The 19,856-nt window shown below is 49.2% G+C and overlaps 1 long non-coding RNA gene across 6 annotated transcripts in view; it reads right to left on the reverse strand.

The window, feature by feature from the left end:
- Positions 1-2,378: 2,378 nt before the first annotated feature.
- LOC140638617 (uncharacterized) overlaps positions 2,379-19,856 on the reverse strand; it is a 75,274-nt gene continuing 57,796 nt past the window's right edge. For 5 of the 6 annotated variants that reach the window (XR_012035645.1, XR_012035644.1, XR_012035641.1 and 2 more), the window contains 3 exons: positions 10,346-10,658; positions 8,424-8,513; positions 2,379-7,106 (listed from right to left, as the gene is read on the reverse strand). This is a non-coding gene — a long non-coding RNA (uncharacterized lncRNA). The remainder of the gene's footprint in view (positions 7,107-8,423; positions 8,514-10,345; positions 10,659-19,856) is intronic. The other variant, XR_012035643.1, reaches the window with a different exon arrangement.

Consider the following 19,856-nt stretch of genomic DNA (forward strand, 5'->3'; position numbering starts at 1 on the left):
CAACTGAGTAACTGCACCCAAATCTTTGTCTAAGGCCCTGTGTTCAAGGCCACCTAAATGAAGACAGACTTAGCCAGTTCCACCCAAATACATGTAGAAATGTTCATCACAGCCTTGCTCATGGCAACTTGGGACAGGAGCTAAGGTAGGTGCCCAACACCAAGGGAACAGATACTATGAGGGAGTCAGATATTGTAAAATAAAGGAAAAGCCACAGGGGAAGGTTCTGATACATAAAGTTAAAGGAAAATATAATGGGATATTGCTGTCATAATTAAAAAAAGAAAACAGGGGCTTAGGCAGTTAAGCATCTGACTCTTGGTTTTGGCTCAGGTCATGATCTCGGGGTCATGAGATTAAGCTCTACATTGGGCTTCACAGTCAGCGTTGAGTCTGCTTCAGATTCTCTCCTTCCCTCTCCTTTGCCCCTCCTTCCTCCTGCTCTCTTTCTGTCTCTAAATATATGAATAAAATCTTAAAAAAAAAAGAGGGGTGCCTGGGTGGCTTCATCAGTCAAGGGTCTGCCTTTGACTCAGGTCATGATCACAGGGTCCTAGTCAAGCATCAGGCTCCCTGCTCAGTGGGAGCCTGCTTCTCCCTCTGCCCCTCCCCACACTGTGTTCTCTCTCCTGAACACACACACTCTCAGTCTCTCTCTCTCTCTCAAATAAAATCTTAAACACACAGACACAAATACACACACACACACATACTGACTTAAAACCAGCATGATATATTTCTCCAAAATACATACTTATTTAAGAACACATTTAAAATGCATTAGAGTGGCTGCCTCTGGGGGAGCAGTGACATGGAACAAGAAATAGGAGAAAACGTCTATGGCACTTCAACATACATTGTGTGTCAGCACCACGCAACCTGAGAAGTGTGGTTTATTCACTTCGGTTCAACTGAGGTCCAAAAATACAAATAAAAAATCATGTCACCCCAAATCCATCCTCTCTTCACCTAAACAGCTTCCATTCATAACAGCTTCAGAGCCCAGGGCATGACCTACCCGACTCAGACAGCATCTTCACTATGTGCCCCCAAGAGCGTCCAGCACCTCTCCCTCTGCACATCCATGCCCAGGACCATTTCCCATTTATTCTCGTCATTCCTAGTCCGTCTCTGTCTCCTCCATTCCATTCTGGCTTTAGGACAGCAACAAATACATTTCCTCTCTCCCTTCTTGCCCCACCCCCTGCTTATATCCCAACACCTGATGTAGCATTTGGTACTCTGCAGATTGCAGACTGCATGGCTGAGTGAGTCAAGACGTTCATGAGAAATCCAGTCTTCAGAGCCATATGCATGCACACCAGAGTCACACTGGCTTGTGTCACACAGATCAGACAACATGTACACTCAGAAAGCACATCACAGAGCCAGGCCACACGACACACACTAATGACATGGAAGCACACATCAAATGTGCCCAGATGTGCACACACGCAGAGGCCTGCACCCCACAAAGGCACAGGGCTCCAGCTTCCATTCACTGCCAACTAACTCCAGCCTGACCCCTGCTCCCGCATCACCTGGACCTTCCCCGGAAGCATCCACACACACCCCTCCCTGGGCAATGGAAAGCCCCCACTTCCAAAGGCAAACTGCATTTTTTATCCACTGGTTTTTCCCTGTTAAAATGTCTTGTCCAGCTCAGGCCCATACCCAGATTTGCTCTGGAAGTCCCATACTTCCCTCATGAGAATGTGCCCACAAAGCTTCCAGCTTAGCTGGCAAAACGAATCAAGCTGCCTCCAGCCCGCCCACCCCTTCAAAGCCTGGCCTCTTGGGGGTGGGATGGGGGGGCAGATTTGGCAGGATAAACAGATAAAAGGCAGACTGCTTTGTCCTTTCAGAAAACAAAAACAAAGGGAGCAGTCAAGGAAGGGAAAGCAGATAACACTAGAGGCGTCTAGAGAAAGGTTTTCACGAAAACCATGGTCCAGAGAACTGTATGCTCTCCTGCCCTCGGAAAAAGAACCCGTGTGCTGTTATTGGAGGTAACCAAAGTTTTAATTAGCGCCCAAACCCTGAAGAGTAGGTCCCAAAAGGCAGGAGCTGATCTGCTTGGCATTGCATGGGGCCTGAAAACACAAAGGGCACTCAGTGAATATCTGTGTTTTGGACAATCAGAAGCAGACAAGACAAAAGCCTGTGGGCACACACACCTTGTCATCAGCATTAAGTAAATGTCAACTATGATAAAGCAAGGGCTTTATATTTGTTATCTCATTTAATCTTCACAACTCTGTGTGAAGGATCAGAGAAGTTTATTCACTTGTCAGAGAACACACAGCTAGCAGGAAGCAGGTGCCAGTTTGGAAACCAGATCTTTTATTCATTCATTCATTCATTCATTCATTCATTCATTTGGTTTTTTTTTTTTTTTGCTTCTAATACTTGCTGAGCACCGACTATGTTTCAGGCTCTGTGGTGGCTCATAGAACAAAATATTGAACAAAAAAGAATATTCCTTAAGGTAGTCTTCAGAATGGGAAAAGATGTTTACAAATGATATATCTGATAAAGGGTTAGTATCCAAAATCTATAAATAACTTCTCAAACTCAACACCCAAAAGACAAATAATATAGTTAAGAAATGGGCAGAAGACATGAATATACATATTTCCAAAGAAGACAAACAAATCGCTAACAGATACAGGAAAAGATGTGCAACATCACTCAGCATCGGAGAAATACAAATCAAAGCCACTGTGAGATACTACCTCACACCTGTCCAAATGGCTAAAATTAACACCACGGGAAACAAGTGTGGGTGAGGATGTGAAGAAAGGAGAACCCTCTTACACTGTTGTGGGAATGCAAACTGGTGCAGCCACTCTGGAGAACAGTATGGAGCTTCCTCAAAAAATTAAAAATAGAACTACCCTAAGACTCAGCAATGGCACTACTAGGTATTTGCCCAAAGGATAAAAATGCAGTGATCTGAAGAGGTACTTGCTCCCCAGTGTTTATAGCAGCAATGTCCACAATAGGCAAAACATGGAAAGAGTCCAGATGTCCATCAACTGATGAATGGATAAAGAAAATGTGATACACACAACACACAATGGAATATTATTCAGCCATAAAGAAGAATGAAATCGTGCCATATGCGGTTGACATGAATGGAGCTAAAGTATATTATGCTAAGCAAAATAAATCAGCCAGAGAAAGACAAATACCGCATGATCTCACTCATATGTGGAATTTAAGAAACAAAACAAATGAACACAGGGGAAAAAAGAGAGAGAAACCATAAAATGGATTCTTAACTATAGAGAACAAACTGAGGGTTGCTGGAGGGGAGGTGGGTGAGGGTACAGGTTAAATGAGTGATGGTGATTAAGGAGGGCACTTGTGATGAGCACTGTGTAAAAATATACATATATGTATATATATTCCCCTGTGATCTAAATGAAAGTGGTATTTAAAGAACTGGAAATATGTGAAAAGAGTTACTAAAATTTAGTAGGTAGACCAGAGGTATTTGGGGATTGACTGTATATAGAGGAGGACAAGTATGAAGTGACAATGTGGCGGGGGTAACTTGTCCTATTATTGTTATTATTACTAGGAAATATGTAACACTTGCTATGTGTCAGGTACTGTCCTGTGTTAACTCATTTACTGAGTTAATTTACTCTCGGGAAGCCTCTCGGCCTATACCACTGTTGTGCCAACACACAGAAAAATAAGGCTGAGTGACTTGCCCAAGGCCACCAGCTTGGTAAGTGCTGTGGCTGCAGATCCCACGTGCCACATAGCCATGGATAACACTACATACACTCAGAGAACTTCTCTTTCCCAATCCCAGATCTGTCTACCCCAGATAGGTTGAGAAGGAGCGAAAGGAAGGCAAGCCAATGGGAATCATCCTTGCCTATTTTCTCTGCTCCAGCAAAGTGTCCAAGACATCCCAGGATCCAGGACACCTGAGGTTGGCCTTGATCTGGCCTAGATGCAGACCACACTATTTTTGCTGTCTGCTTAAGGGTTTAAGGCGATGGCTACTTCCAGGCAGGACAAAGTGGAAGGTCTTGGAGTTAATGTGCTTAACTCCTTGGGGAAGCTCCATGGTGCTAACCCATAACTACTTGTCCCTGAGACTAAAATTGCCATCAAGAGTTACAGATAGAGAGCAGCCCCGGTGGCCCAGTGGTTTAGCGCCTGCCTTCGGCCCAGGGCCTGATCCTGGAGACCTGGGATCGAGTCCCACGTCGGGCTCCCTGAATGGAGCCTGCTTCTCCCTCTGCCTGTGTCTCTGCCTCTGCCTGTGTCTGCTTCTCCCTCTGCCTGTGTCTCTGCCTGTGTGTGTGTGTGTGTCTGTCATGAATAAATAAATAAAATCTTTTTTTAAAAAAAGTTACAGACAGAAACAATCCCTTTACTTATTAATAACACTGCTTTCACTAACCAATGTCATTCACATTGATACTCAAAGTATGGTTCTGAGATCTTGTTAGAAATGCAGAATCTAGGCCCCACTCCAGACCTACTCAAGTGGAATCTGCATTTTAAACAAGATTCCCAAGTGACTGTCCGCACATCAAAGTTTGAGAAACACTAGTCTAGGCCACACTTTGGACCTCAGGCTCAATCCAGGGATTTGACACCATCCTCAGAGAAATCCCATCTCATTATCCATTAGCCTCACTACGTTTGAATATTCAAACTATTTCCCCAATACACCATTCAAACAATTTGGCCTATTTGTGAATAAAGTGTTGACAGCAATCAAGACCACCCAATGGTCTCTCTAAACCCTCCTGTGGAGTATGTCAGGTTTTTTTACATTTCCTATGGGGACCGCTGAAGAAATTCCTTATATCTTCCAGGATGAGAGACAAGAGAGCATTCAAAGAAGAGGAAATTGCGTTCAGTGATATGAAACCAATCCAGTGAATGTGTGCCCAATGGTCTTTCCAACAGTCACCCATGATCTTTGAAAAAGAAATAAGATGGTGGAGGTAGAAAGCAGACAGGCTGTGTGGGAACAAAGCAGAGAATGCAGAGCCCTTTTCCAGAAGCAAAAGTGACCAGGCAAGGTTGAAAAAAGAAGTAGTGATAGGGTCATTTGAGACCTCTTGCCATTGCTTTTTTATTCTTATGTTTGTTTTTTAAGATGGAGAGACTTGAGGATCCCTGAGAGTAGATTGGACAACCCCTATGAAGACCAATGTGGTTTCAGCTGGAAGCATTATAAGTGCATGTGCTCAGGCACCAAGCAATTATACTTCCAGGAATGCATACAACAGAGGTGCCCGGCACGTGTGAGAAATGATGTGTATGCCCCAACATAGGCACAGCAGCCTCCTCTGAACCTGTGGAAGATTGGACAACCCAAGTGTCCATCAGTAGGGTACTGGTTCCATCAACTATGGAAAATCCATCTAATGTGATGCCATATGGCCGTAAAAGGGCTGGGGAACTTCTTTGTGTGCTGATATGAAATGATCTCCCAAGACACACGAAGTGAAGAAAGGGAAGATACCCAACAGTGTGTAATGGGATCACAAACGTAAGGACTGGTTTGTGTGCCGAAGGTTCTCTGGAGACATACATGGCAAGTTTGGGAGTCTCCTGGAGGGAAATTGGGTTGTAATGACAGGGTAAGAGGAGGACTTGCACTTTTGAACCTTCTGCTTCTATCTCTATATTAATCAACTATTGCTGTAAAGTCAAAGATCACAAAATCTCAGACTGGGCTTCGCCAGGCTGGACTGTGGGCTACAGGTTGGATATGGGTGGTGGGCTGGGTCTGCTCCACACATCTCTGTCTCCTGGCTCCCTAGGCATGATGACAAATAAAGAACAAAAGGAAAAAAAAAAGGACAGCACACACACAGCTACTCTCGAGACTTATGCTCAGAACTGACTTGTCACTTCTGCCAAAGCGAGCCCCAGAGTCAAAGGGCAGAGATGCACACTCTATCCCCAGGGCAAGGAGCTTCTGAGGTGCCTGGCAAAGGGCACAGGCATAGGAAGAGGTCCCACAAAGATATATTACCTGTCCAAAAATATGTATTTTTTAAATGGCAAAAGATGATATGTAGGCAAAGGCACACACACACACACTCTAGTACCAATGAAGAGGAACCAACAGAGAGAGTAGAGGGGCCTGACCACACCCAAGAAGAGATCCTCTAGAAGTAGAGGCCTGAGAGGGGGAGCGGATGCATCCAGAGCCCGGCTGGAGAGCATGGGGCAGCCCAAAGGACATCATGAGGAAGAATGCATGAAGGAATGGGTATAGGCACAGGAAAGCTCATTCTCCACGCAGCAGCCAGTGTGCCCTTTTAGAAGTATCAACTAGATCATATGACTTTCCTGCTCAAGACCCTCTACTGTCCCTAGAGAAAACCCAGAGTTCTCACTACTGTCTTCAAGGCACAGTGCAGTCTGCTCCTGCCCCTCTGATCTCTTCTCCCCCACTCTCCTCACTGACTGTGCTCTGGCCACACAGGCCCCCTTTATTCCAGCCCCAGGGCCTTTGCACTGGCTGCTTCCTTCCTTAGAACACCCTTCCCCAGCTCTTCTCAAGGTTGGCCTTTCAGTGGTGTTCAGAGCTCACTGTCATAGTCACATCTCTGTAAATGGACTTTCCCAGAGTGAGCACACACGTGTACACAACCAGGCATGCCTCTCTCTCTTCTCTGTTCCATTGTCTTTCCAGCACTCATCACTGCCTGAATCAACCATGTAAATGAATTCACTTGCTCACTTGTTCATTATGGCCCCCTCCATTCACACACAAGCTGTATGGTGTCAAGGACTCTATCCTACTCATCACTGAGCAGCAGCATCTAACACAGTGCCAGGAACACAGTAGGTGCTCATTTAAAAAAATAAATTAAGTATGAATGAATGAAAGGAGGTAGGAAGTTGAAAGACTCTCCTGACAATTTCTATCATCTCTATGAGCTAGGAGATCAGATCATTTGCTAGGAGGGAGGGAGATGTCATCTGTTACAGGGAAAGAGAAGCTAAAGAGGTCATTGGGCGTATATAGGAAATATGAAGGATGCAGCTGAGGCTGGAGACTGTGAGATTGTAGCCACATCGTTCAAACAGCGTCTGTGGGTTCTTCTCCCTGCCTGTACAATGAAAAATAAGAAGGAAAGTCTGAGATCCTGCAATCAGATCTCCAGGAAGATACATGATAGATGGATTGCTGTCATGACTCCAGTCATCTCTGCCTCCTTCTATCCACGCCCTTTGGCACTGCCCTCCCACTGGACACTGAGATTGACCCCTGGACTTGCTTTGGCCAATAGGATTCCAGCAAACTCGGCACAAGCTGAGAATTTTTTAAATGTTTGTATATTTTGATTCCCTCTCTTGCCACTCTGCTTCTGCCATGACAACATGTCCAGCCTAGCTAAGGCCATCCTAGATCAACCAGTCCCCAGCGGATCCACCAGCTGACTGGAGATGCATGAGCTCCGACCCCCGCCCAGGACGGCCAACCTCACCAACTGGCCCACAGACTCATAAGGAGCCATAGAGGGTTGTTGTTTTAAGTCATAAACTTTGGGTCGGTTTGTTGTGTGGCATTATAAGGACAATATGTAACTGATAGAGGGTACGGCATAAGGACAAGGCCATGAAGTAACTAAGACTATTGGCCAAGTGAGTGGATGACCCTAAGTAATGTCATACCACCACTTTCTACTGTATCACTCAGAGAAGGTCACCCAAAGGCTTAGAAAAGACTGGCCCCAAGTGTTTGAGGCTGGTGGAAAACTCTATGAATACAGAGTTCAGTTCAGGCAGATCTCCCCAACTATGGTCCATAAACCCCAGGTTTGGCTGGTGAGAGAACAGACAACAAAGGCTCTGGACAATGTGACAGGAAGACAGTTGGGACATCATCCCATCTAATCCCAGCAGCAACCTCAGGTGGTAGATGTTTTGTCCCCATTGTACAGATGGAGTAACTGAGGCTCAGAAGGAGATGCTGCTCGCCTGGAGTCCCACAGTTCTTGAGTGGGAAAGCAGGCATTGGCCAGTCCAGGCGGCTTCCAGCACACGGGCTCCTGAGACAGAAGGCCCATGGAGCAGGACACCCCCAGCCCTGTCCTCTCTCCATGCCACTTCCTAGCACCCAGCCCCACTCTTCCTTGCCCTAACTGGTCTGCTGAGCATTCAGCCTGGTAGACCATCCCCTCTGTTTAAAATCTCTTCGACAGATGGAAGGAAACTTGGCAATTACCTCTGCACACAGCTTTAAGTACACATACCGGCCAATCTTTACAGATTTAATTGTCTATAAAATTACTCTGTGTGCAATTCCCATATGGATCTTCAGGGCCTGGCCTGCTTCTCAGCCAGTGCTCTCTCCCAGGCGGGGGCACAGCTCCTGATTAGGAGCCATCAGCTCTGTGGGGTCAACACAAAATGAGGCTGCTTACCACATGTGTGACTCCGAGGGGTGACAGACCAACCTGGGGTCTCGGTTTCCTCATCTGTGAATGGCAATAGCCACAGTATTTGCCACAGGGCTGGAAAAGTGAAAAGCAACACAGGTAAAACTCTTAGTACTGTGCCTCACACAGTGCAGCAGCTACTACATTTAAAGATCTTAACCCATGCTTTCCCCTTCTATCTTCTGGAGCCCTTTGTCTCTGCATTCCTCAGCCCTGCTACTTAGGTACGCATGCACAGACTCAGGGGACAGGTGGCTCTGAGGAAGAAATGAGATGCAAGAAATGAGAGAGGCTTTAAAGCTTCCAAACACTGAGCCCTGCCAAATTCAAGGTATAAGGTTCATACCATAAGGAGCAGACTGGAAAAGGAAGAAATGAAGAGCCAGGGTACCAGTGAGGAGCCATCCATCCTCCAGAAGATAACAGAAAACTGAGCTCGAGCTAGCTAAAACCTCAGCGGGACTTCAATGGTCCAGGTGATGGACGAGGCCAGCAGGAGAGCTGTGTCAGAGGTGGCAGCATCATCCCAGATGGCCAACTGCCCTCCCTGTCGTCGAGGGGAGCTGCTCCAAACCAAGGCTGGAACCTTCCATGGAGACAAGGCAGCTATTGGGAGGCTTCCAGGACGGCCTTCTCACAAGGAGGCAGGCAGGCATCATGTCCAGGTAGCTTCTCCCACAACCCTCCAGCCAACATCTCTCATCTCATTGGTCCAAAACGGGTCACCTGTCCACCCCTGAACCAATCCCTGGGGGAATGGCTCCCAATCTGTATGAGATTGGATAAATCCAAGGAGAGCTCATCCCTGGGACTGTGGGTCTCTCCCCTCCAATCACTGAGGGGCTACTGGGGTCAAAGTGGAGCTTTTTAATTAGTGAGTTTATGTAAAAAAGTTTACGCTACAGGGCCTAGACTAGAAAAAAAAAAAAGAGCTTACTAGATATTATATTATCCATCCTAAATTACCCCTACTCTGAACAACTTTTGTGGGACACACTTTATTCATTCACTAGTTCTTTATAAGGAAGTTCCTGTGGGGCTTTCATGGTCAAGGCAGCTGTCATTGTCTCTTCTAGAAGACGGCACCCAGAAGGCAACACAGCTCTCCAGGAGGTCTGACCAGCACAGAGCATTGGGGACCTATCATCTCTGGTCATGATAACAACAGGTAGCTAACATGATTGAGGGGTACATTGATCTACATAAGAGCCCTCTGACAGTAAGCCCTATTAATTGCCCCCATTTTACAGAAGATGAAACAGAGGCACAGAAAGTAGCAGTAACTTGCCCAAGATTACACAGCTAATCAGTAGAAGACTGGGATTTAATCCAAATAGGCTTGTTCAAGCTTGTATGCTCTACTGCCTCTCCTTCTGTGGTGCCACGGAAGTTCACAGAAGACTTGACAGGAGTAGTCATTCATTCGTTTGGCAAACACTTATTGACTGTGGCATGCCAGACCATCTATGATACATTTACAATTCATTCATCCACTTTTTCAACAAGCATTTCTGAATGCCTGCTCTGTACCAAGCACTGTATTTAGTGCCAGGAGACACAGGGGTAAAGAGCCCTGACCTAGCCCTCACCTTCATGAAATGCACAATCTACATTTTCTTGCTGGTAGTGCCGAGCACACAGTCAGCTAAAAGCTCAGGACTGTCATGTAGAGTTGTACGGCGTGCACACTGCACAATGGCACCCAGCAGATGGGGTGAATGAGGGCTGAAATCCTCACCTCACCAAATCGTGTGCTCTGGCACTCAGCGGAATCCATCCCCAAAGGCATTTTTTCTGTCAAGAAAGTTGCCTTGGACCTGCCAAGCCATGGTCTAGCAGTGCCACATCCACCCAGCAGGGGGCTCTTGCTCTAATTTACACAAACGCAATATGTAGAATAACCTGACCTTGTCAAAGCTGCTCCCACTCCCACCTTCTGTCTTAGCAAGTCAGGGTTTTGCTTGAGTTGGTTGCTTGTTTTCCGGAAGACCTGCTGCTAAACTATGCCTTTGGTTCCACTATGTGTCCGTTAGAGCATGTTTGACTTGAACCCATGACTTAACATGTGCTGCATTTCATCTCCAAAGAGCTGGTCCTCTCGCGGCGTACCCGGTTGTGAACTCTTCTTCATGAGGTTTTGCATCTTAAGATGCCCATCACTCACTCAGGAGCCTCAGGGCGAACCAGGAACACCCACTTCGGAGGTACAAAACTCTTCCCCTGAGAGGGAGACAGAACATAAAGACTCCTAACTCTGGGAAACGAACTAGGGGTGGTGGAAGGGGAGGAGGGTGGGGGGTGGGGGTGAATGGGTGATGGGCACTGAGGGGGGCACTTGACGGGATGAGCACTGGGTGTTATTCTGTATGTTGGCAAATTGAACACCAATAAAAAATAAATTTATTATTAAAAAACTCTTCCCCTATAACTACAATTGAGTATCCATCAGCCCAGAGAATCCCAGGCCTGTCTACGTCCACCCCAATCCCAAGCAGAGTTGAAGCAGCAGAGACCAGTGTTGCCACTGGATGCAAGCACTGCCCAGGGCCCCATGGCAGGGGCTGTCAACCCTGCACATGTCTGCTTTCAGCTGCCTTCACCATTTCCAGGCACCCCGGCTCCTGACGTGCTTCATCCCGACAGCCAGCACCTGCCCTGTTCTCAGGAGGCCCGCCTGCAGGCTGCTGGAACCACTCTGTCTGCATGCATGAAGGGCCAGAAGTGGCTGGGGGCTATATCCCACCTGCCCCTCGGAAGCCCTTAACCAATGACTTGTGGTGGGGGAATAAATACTCTCCTGGCTGGCTCCAGTGAGAAGGTGTCACCCACATGTCTCTAGGGCCGCCCTGTGGAACTGAGCCTGAGGTCCACTGCGTGGGGTGGACCTTGCCTGACCACTTTGGCCCCGGCCTTCTACCTTTCTGTGTCATTTCTCTCCCCTTCTGACTTTCCCTGGGAATGCTTCCCAGTAAAAATCTTAACACACAAAGCTTCGTCTGGGGATATGATTCAGGGAAATTGAACCTAGAAATGGCCCAGGCCATGCATGCTGGGCCCCCCTTTGTCCCTGCCCCTTTCAAAGCTTGCTCCAGAATTTCAGGAGATGTATGTCAAGTACCACTTGGGGCCAGGCCTGAGCCATTTACCTAAATCCGATGGTCCCCTATGGAATCGATTGCTCACATTTTTTCCCCAGACCTCCATGAAAAATGATTTGCAAAGCTCTCTCTCTCCTTCCTCTCTCTCTCTCTCCCTCTTTTTCTTTCTCTCTCTCTCTCTCTCTCTCTCTCTCTCTCGTTAAAGTTGGGTGATGGTGTTCAAGGACTCCCCGAGATGTTTCTCTAACTGACAGCTTTATGGGACAATAGCCACTGATGTTATATGTGTCCTCAGATAGGCAGGTCTTTTTATACTGTGTGTGTCCCCATAAAAATGATTGGTTTTAAGTTGTTATTCTAATATTGCTGTGATTGTAACATTGGAGCCGACAGTCTCCAAAGGAGATGCGTATCGAAGCCTGATGAATAGAAGTGGGGAGCTTCCATCTGTCTGTGCGGCAGCAGGATGAGGCTGATAGGCCACTGTCCACCGGTGGGCCGGGGTTCGAAGCTGGTTATTTTGAGGTTGTTATAAAGATGATGATTAATAAGTGATAGCATCATAAATAATCAAAACTGCCTCCCAGACTGGATCCACCCAGAAGTGGCTCACTGTGGCCAGAGAAGGAGGGAGATGAACAGCATCCAGAAGAAGTGCAGAGAGAAAAACACAGATACACACAGAAGGACATGCTGGGGGTGGGGGAGGGACGAAGCAATGAGTTCAGAAAGAGGCAGGGACACAGGGACACGGGGGAATAGTGGGAATAGGGACACAGGGAGACCCGTGGACAAAAGCCCAGGGCTGACACAGGGACACAGAGCACCCCAGACACAGCAGACACACACACAGAGGCAGAGACACGAGCAGACTTGGAGACAAGAAACAGATGAGACGTCGAGGCAGAGAAGCAAGGTCAGCACAGACGGGGAGATGGGGGCAGAGGTGAAAGAAGCGGAGAACAGTGAGCAGGAGGAAGCGACACAGGGTGATGGATCAGAAGGCATGGGGAAGCCACGCTGACAGGCAGAAGTAGGCAGCAGATTTCAGAGGTGGCGGAGGAGGGGAGGAGGGAAAGCAGACTGCAGGCAAACGGGGCGGGCGGCAGGGGAGCTCCCTGGCCAGGCAGAGTGGGGACAGCCTGAGGGTTGGAGTCAGGCAGCCTGGCCCCAAGCCTGGTTGTACCACCTCGGGCATGCTACTCAGCCTTTCTGTGCCTCAGTTTCCCCATCTGTAACCTGGGGCACCCACTCAGCCCTCACCAGTGGTCCCCAAGCCCCTCAGCACGCCTCTGGGACCCCTCTTCTGTGGGGTTCACGCCCTCGTGTGAAACCCTGAGGACCTTCGTGGACCCCAGGGCTGGTAACCAGCTTCTACCAAACTAGATATGGCAAACCTGCTGGGATGTCACTTCTGAAATTCGGTCACCAAGGCCTGGACTAATCCCATCCCCGGAGCTCTGACTGCAGCAGAGAAGACCACCCTATGTAGCCCTAGGGAGAGGCCCCGTGGCAAGGACCCGAAGCTGCCAGCAGCCACAGGAGTGAGCTCAGGTGGGGATCCCAGACTGTGGCCCTGGAGGCACCCTCAGCTCAGTTGGACTCTGATTCCTGACCCACAAACTAAGGTGCTTGTTGTTTGCAGCCTCTGCGGTGGGTGGAAGGGGCAGTAATTTGTTCTGCAGCCACCAGTAGCTGACGTAGACTTTGGTACCTAGGAGCGGAGTTCCGCTGTAACAGGCGTGTGGGAATGGCCGGTGGGGGCGGGGGGACAAGCAGAAGGCGGGTGCTGAGCGGGCACTGCGGGGTGTGTTGGAGGGAGCCTACGTTGCCTTGGACGGGCCTCGGAAGTCTGGACAGGGAGGACACAGCGAGGGGTCAGGAGGACATGAGCATGGGATCGGAAGGGGTCACAGAACACCGGGCAGCATCCCTGCCCGGGGGAACACGGAAAGTGGGAAGTGGGCCCATGACCGGGGTGCTGGGCAGAGCTTCAGAAGGCGCCCCCTGGCTTCCCCCTGCTGCTCTAGTGAAGTGCCACAGCGCCTTCTCTCACGGTGCCCCGCACGACGGGCCTGCCAATGACGTCCCTGCCTATTGCTGCCATCACGATTCACCACAAACTTAGCGGCTTAAAGGATGCAAATTTATTACCTCTGGTTCTGGAGATCAGAGGCTAACATGGGTCTCACTGGGCTAACATCACGGCCTCGGCAGGCGTGCACTCTCTGGGGGAGAATCCGCTTCCTCCAAGTCCTTGCCTTTGAGGTTCCTAGAGTCGACCTGCTCTTGGTGGCGCAGCAGCTTCCAGTGCCTCTCTCTCTGACCTCTCCACCTCCCATCATCACATCGTCCCTAACTCTGCCACCCACCATCCTGCCTCCTCCTGGAAGGACCTTGTGACTGCACCCGGCCCGCCCAGATACTCAGGATGATCTCCCCAACTCAAGGTCCTCAGCTCAATGACGCCTGCCTTCCTGCCACATGAGGAAACACAGATTGGAATATGGATGTCCTGGCGGGGGCAGGGGGCTGTCACTCTGTCTGGTACACCCATCTTCGAGCATTTACCCTGGTTGAGACCTTACCCAGAATCCAGTCGTAGAGACTGTGCACACAGAGCTCGACACAGCCTCTTACTAACATGTCACATAACCTTTCCAAGCAGTTTCCTCATCCGGAGGCCAGAATGCTAGCTCCTACAGGCTTTGCCCTTTGTCAGTTATGTTTGCCCGGGGATCACCAGTGCCTAGGAGAGTCTGGCATCACATCCGGGGCCTAATAGAGACTTACTAAATAAGAAACAGTACCTACTGCATAAGGCCGTCATGAGGATTTCAAAAGATCAATGACACCGAGTGCACAGCGCCAGGACTGAGGGCAGGGGCCTCCACCTGTCAGCCTGGATCATTACTAGCTGGGGCAGGGAGAGACCAACAGACAGCAGACAGATGGACCAACAGAGGCCTCCAAGCAGCAGAAGGTGGAGCAGAAACAGTGGAGAAGGTGAGGGAAAGAAGCAGGAGACCAGCTCACCTGGTCTCTCACATCATCCACTCAGCAAGGTGACTGCCTGGAGGCAGAGTCAGCAAGTCAGGAATAATTTGTTCAGATAAGACCCCCATCCTAGAAGCAGGAAGGGGCAAGCAGAGACAGAGATCTCCTGCAGGGCTTGATACTGGGGAGGGAGAGGCTGAAAGGCTGTCAGCTAGAGGCAAAAAGAGAGAAGCTTCTAGGTCCTAGATTTGCCCCATATGAAAGATCCTATGATTTGTGAACACTCACTAGGTACACTGGGTGTTGTGCTATGTGCCTGCTATATACATAAAATCTCCTTTATTCCTCTCAACAACCCTGTGGGGTGGGAAGTACTCTTATCACTGCCCTTTCACAGATGAGGACAGGAAAGACAGAAATGTTAAGTAACCTGGCCAAGGTCACACAGCCAATAAGTGCTGGAGGGATATTCAATCCTAGGCAGATTGGCTCCAGAAACCTTGCTTGGACTTCACAAGGAACTGCATTGCTGTCACAAGGTGACACAACATTGCTGTTCCTTGTGAAGCCCAGAAGTTCTTAACCCACAGCTCATAAAAAGCTTTCAATAGGTTCACATCCTCCAAAGTTACATATAAAATCACAGTGACCTGCAGAGGTGTACCTGCACATATGCCTATACCTGGGGCAGCAGTCTACATCTTGTATCAGATTCTCTGAGAGAATAAACCTCTGAGAGGTTTATTGCTCAAAGAAAGGTCACACACTGATCTAATGTAGCTCACTTCTCCTCATACCCATTTTACAGAAGAAGAAACTGTTCCCCGAAGAGATCATGCCTGGCCCAAGATCATTTAGCAAATGAGTCTTGGAACCCCTGGGCCATGTCCAGGACTCTCCCTCCCCAGAGCTCCCCAGGGGATGGGGAGGTGACCTCTCTGGGCCCCGCCCATTATCCTGTGCTGATGGATGCAGTGGGACACCATATTCAACCCCAAATCCCTATCCCTATGCTGCCCATCACCGCCCAACAAAGAACCCACTGGGTTCCTTCAACAGAATACTCAGGTTGAGGAAGTGGGGGCAGGGCTCAGGAATAAAGGGGGTGGGGGCTCCTGGGTTCACCCTCCCACCGCCAGATGAAGAAACTAGCTCAGGGATGAGAGCTAAATTGATCATGAACTGATCATCTTAACCTCACAAGTGACCAGCTGAACCCAGTCAGAAAAATATCACCAGGACTTTGCCTTGCCGAGACCACCTCCTCCTCAGGTCCCCCAAGTGTTTTGTTTTGTTTTTTAAGATTTATTTATTTACTTATTTATTTGTTTGTGAGAGAGAGAGAGAGAACACAGAGGGAGAGGGAGAAGCAGACCCCTACTGGGCAGGGAATCCAACATGGGGCTCAATCCCAGGACCCCAGGATCAAGACCTAAGCCAAAAGCAGATGCTTAACTGACTGAGCCACCCAGGTGCCCCTTACCCCACTGTTTCTAAGCCAAGCTAGGGAACTGCTGAAGGAAATGAGGTCTTGGAGTTAGCCAAGGGCCAAATCATGTGGGGTCCTGTAGACCATGGTAAGGAGTTCAGATTGTATTCCCAGCACCACGGGAAGCCATGGGAGTATTATCAGCAGAGTGTCCTAGGTGCACTTATGTTTTAATGGATGTCTTTCTGTTGGATGGTAAATAGACTGGAGGGGAGAAGAGGTGGAGTCAGGAACACTAGCTAGAAGGCTATTGCAGTGTCCACATGAACCAAGGATGGGAGAGGGGAGAGGGGTGGTACACCCAGAAGATGCTGAGCAGACAAGATCACAGGTCCACTGGTCTCACTGTATCTCCGTGTATTGGTTAGCGGCTGCCAGGAGAGTGTTGTGTAACAAGCCTCACTTATACCAGTGGCTTAATATGATCACTTCTCTCACTCACAGGGTTGCAGGTTGCCCACAGAAGCTCTGCTCCTTGCATCTCAGACTGAGGCCCAAACTCAAGGGCATGTGACTGGGTGAGGAAAGCTTCTCCCATGTCATAAGGCAGAAGCTCCCAGAGTGGCAAACAGAATCCCTGCTGCTGCTTAAGGCCTGGGCTCAGAACTCCCATGTGGTCCCATCAACTTACAATCTAGTGACCAAAACAAGCCAAGCCTTTGAGCAAGCCTGACATGGAGGGGCGGGGTGGGAATATCTTCTGAACAACCAACTAATCCACCACCATCCTGCAGATACTCCTTGGTGCTCTAGCTACTCTCCACTCCTCACTATCCTGCTCCAGGTGGTCCCTTCCCGAAGCAACCAGACCTTCCTGCTCAGGGAGTACCAAATGCTAAGCACTTCTGTGATATATGCTTTCTGTAGAGTATCTGTCTTAATCCTCACAGCCATTCTAGGAAGAAAGGACATTGGTCTTTCTCCATTTTACAGATGAGAAACAGGTTCAGAATGGTGACACAGTTCATCCAAGTAAGCCAGGAAGTATCAGAACCCTAAAGGCCAACTCCAGAGTCTGGCATCTTAACTAACCATGCTCTTTGCCTCCCTAGACCTGAGGCACAAGTTGGGATTCACCTTGGATGATCCAGAGTCCACACACCCCAGAAGGGGAAGTGTGGCTTTCAGCTGACTGCATTTAGGCAAATCACTTCCCACTCAGCCTCCTCACCTGTGAGATGGACACACGCACACTTTGCTTACATAGATGTGAAGGTTAGAGCCTAGGTATGCCACACACCTAGCACATGGTAGGCTCTCCACGGAAGTAGGAGACAGTCCCCCACAGGCAGTATGTGCCAGGGAGGCAAAGATCTCCTTCCAGATAACTATGTCTGTTGCCTCTACACCCTGCTCTCTGCTCGCCACCTCTCCAAAAACGTCACAGTTGACCCACAGCTGGAGAGGACTGTGCCAACAGTCAACAGTGCCCATTTTCTGAGACCCTTGTCTGTTAAGCAGACAGAGAAACAGCCAGCGGAGCATTTCAAGTCCATTTGACAAATGCAATTAATTTTTTCTGCATTAAATTGTCTTTTCCTGACTGTCCATATGAACACCCAGGTAGGCAGAAAGAGAAAGGGACAGAATGAAAGGCTATTAATGGCACTCCTTGGCCAGTGATGGGGTGTTCTGAGGGTAAACTCCAAGCAGTCCCCTCTTTGCACTGGAAACCAGGCTGGGGCCCATCAACGTGGCACTTGGGCTGAGGAAATTTCAGGGCTCTCACGTGCATGGGCATGTCCACGGGGATGCAGTGGCACGTATTGGCCCACCTGCCCACGGTTCTCTGAGCTTCCCCCTGCATCTGTAGGGAAGTATCAGATCCTACGGCTATGGCATCCTACTCTGTGCCTCAAGTGCTCAAGCTGCAGGCACATCTCCGATCGAGGTCCTGAGCCAGGCCTGATCACATTGGAAGTGCATCTCACGGTGGACAGAGATAGAAGGAGACTTGCTGCCCCAGAATCTCAGAAAACGGGCACTGTTGACTGTTGACTCGGTCCTCTCCAGCTGTGGGCCAACTGTGACGTTTTTGGAGAGGTGGCGAGCAGAGAGCAGGGTGTAGAGGAACAGACATAGTTATCTGGAAGGAGACCCTTGCCTCCCTGGCACATACTGCCTGTGGGGGACTGTCTCCTACTTCCGTGGAGAGCCTACCATGTGCTAGGTGGGTGGCATACCTAGGCTCTAACCTTCACATCTATGTAAGGAAAGTGTGCATGTCTCCATCTCACAGGTGAGATGTGCCTGGAGGAGGCTCCGACAGCTTACACCCAGGGCCCCCACCTCTCTAAACCCTGGCCTAATCCACCAAGCTGTGCTTCTCTCTGAGGAGCTGCCCAGGATCCTTTTCTGGCACCTCCTTGGCCATTCCCTGGCTTTCTCAACACAGCTATGCCATGAGCCACTCATGATTCCCAAAACCAGCAAGACTGGAATGATCCCCAAAACCAGCAAGCCTACCAACAAATCTCTTCCCCAGAAACAGTCCTCTGCCCAGAGCCATGTCGTACCACATGACCCTGATAGGCACACCCACAAGCCAACTGAAGTGGGTTACTTGGGACTCTGTGCACTCAGGTGAAATCCTGGGCTCCAAAGACAGACCTCCTACTCAAACTGGCTGAAGCAAAATGCAAGTGTATGAGTTCATGGGGACAAAAATCCTAGGAGAGTAGAGCTGAGGCTTAAGCTGAATCCAGAGGCTCAAAAAACAAAAATTTATCAAGACTCCATCTTAACTCTGCTTCCCCCTAGATCGGCTTTATTCTTCAGTGTCGTGGATGACCTCTAGCACTGCTTGGCTATCCTACCACCATTGCAACTGAGCACAAAAAGAATGTCTCTCTCCCAAAAGTCTCTCTCCCAAAAGTCCTAGCAAAAGCTCCAAGGTGAGGACCTTACCTAGCTCATCCTTACCTAGCTTATATGACCATCCTAGAAAACAAAATCACAGTGGCCAGGGGCTAGAAGGTGGTGACTGACTATGCCTGGGTCACAGGCTCACTCCTGGAGCTGGGGCATGGGGGGAGGGGAAGAGTCCTGCCTCAGTCGCATGGACTCAGGGACGAGGGGTCAGGGAGGCATTCTCCAATAGCAAATCAAGGAGCTGCTACTAGAAGAGTGGGTAGATGCTGAACAGACCCCAACAGACATTCTGGATGTCTCTCAGGGACGGGGACTCCACATCCATCAATGCAGGCTCATCGCGTGGATAGAGATATAAGACAGGAATCTGTAAGGCAATGATCCGTCCACAGAGAGCAGGAAAAATGAAAAAGGAAGTAGGGAGCAAAGAGACAAGAAACCAAGTCCTCCCTAGCTCAGTGAATATTTCCAACTCCTCAGTCCCTTGTGAGGCTAGACTGCTAACATTCCCATTAAGTCCAGGAGGAAAGAGATTGTGGCCAGCACATGTTTTTCTTCAAGGAGCAACAATCCCTTTCCCTTTGTGGAAGCACTTCTGCCCCTCCTGGTTCATGGGGTTCAACTTAGGCTGGCCCTCCCTCCGTCCCACCAAAGCCAACAGGGAACACATGACCCAGCCTAGCCAACCATCTCACTCCATGTCTCTTCTGGGGGAGTGATTGGTTCAGAGACAGGCACACGAGCAAAGTCAAGCCCCTAGGACTCCATTTCTAGGACCTTTGTTGGAATCTCTGGGGCAAGGATGGTCTCTCTAGGAAGGACGGCTGGGATGAGGGCTGGTGTCACCTTAAAGCCATGAGGGAGCCTGAAGGAGAAGCCAGCAGAGAGGGAACCAGACGAGGCAGGTGGAAACATATTCTGAAGACATTGCTCAAGCTTCTAGATCCAGCTATGCCTGCAGAC

The sequence above is a fragment of the Canis lupus genome, chromosome 8 (assembly GCF_048164855.1).
Source record: "Canis lupus baileyi chromosome 8, mCanLup2.hap1, whole genome shotgun sequence".
NCBI classification, from domain to species: domain Eukaryota; kingdom Metazoa; phylum Chordata; class Mammalia; order Carnivora; family Canidae; genus Canis; species Canis lupus.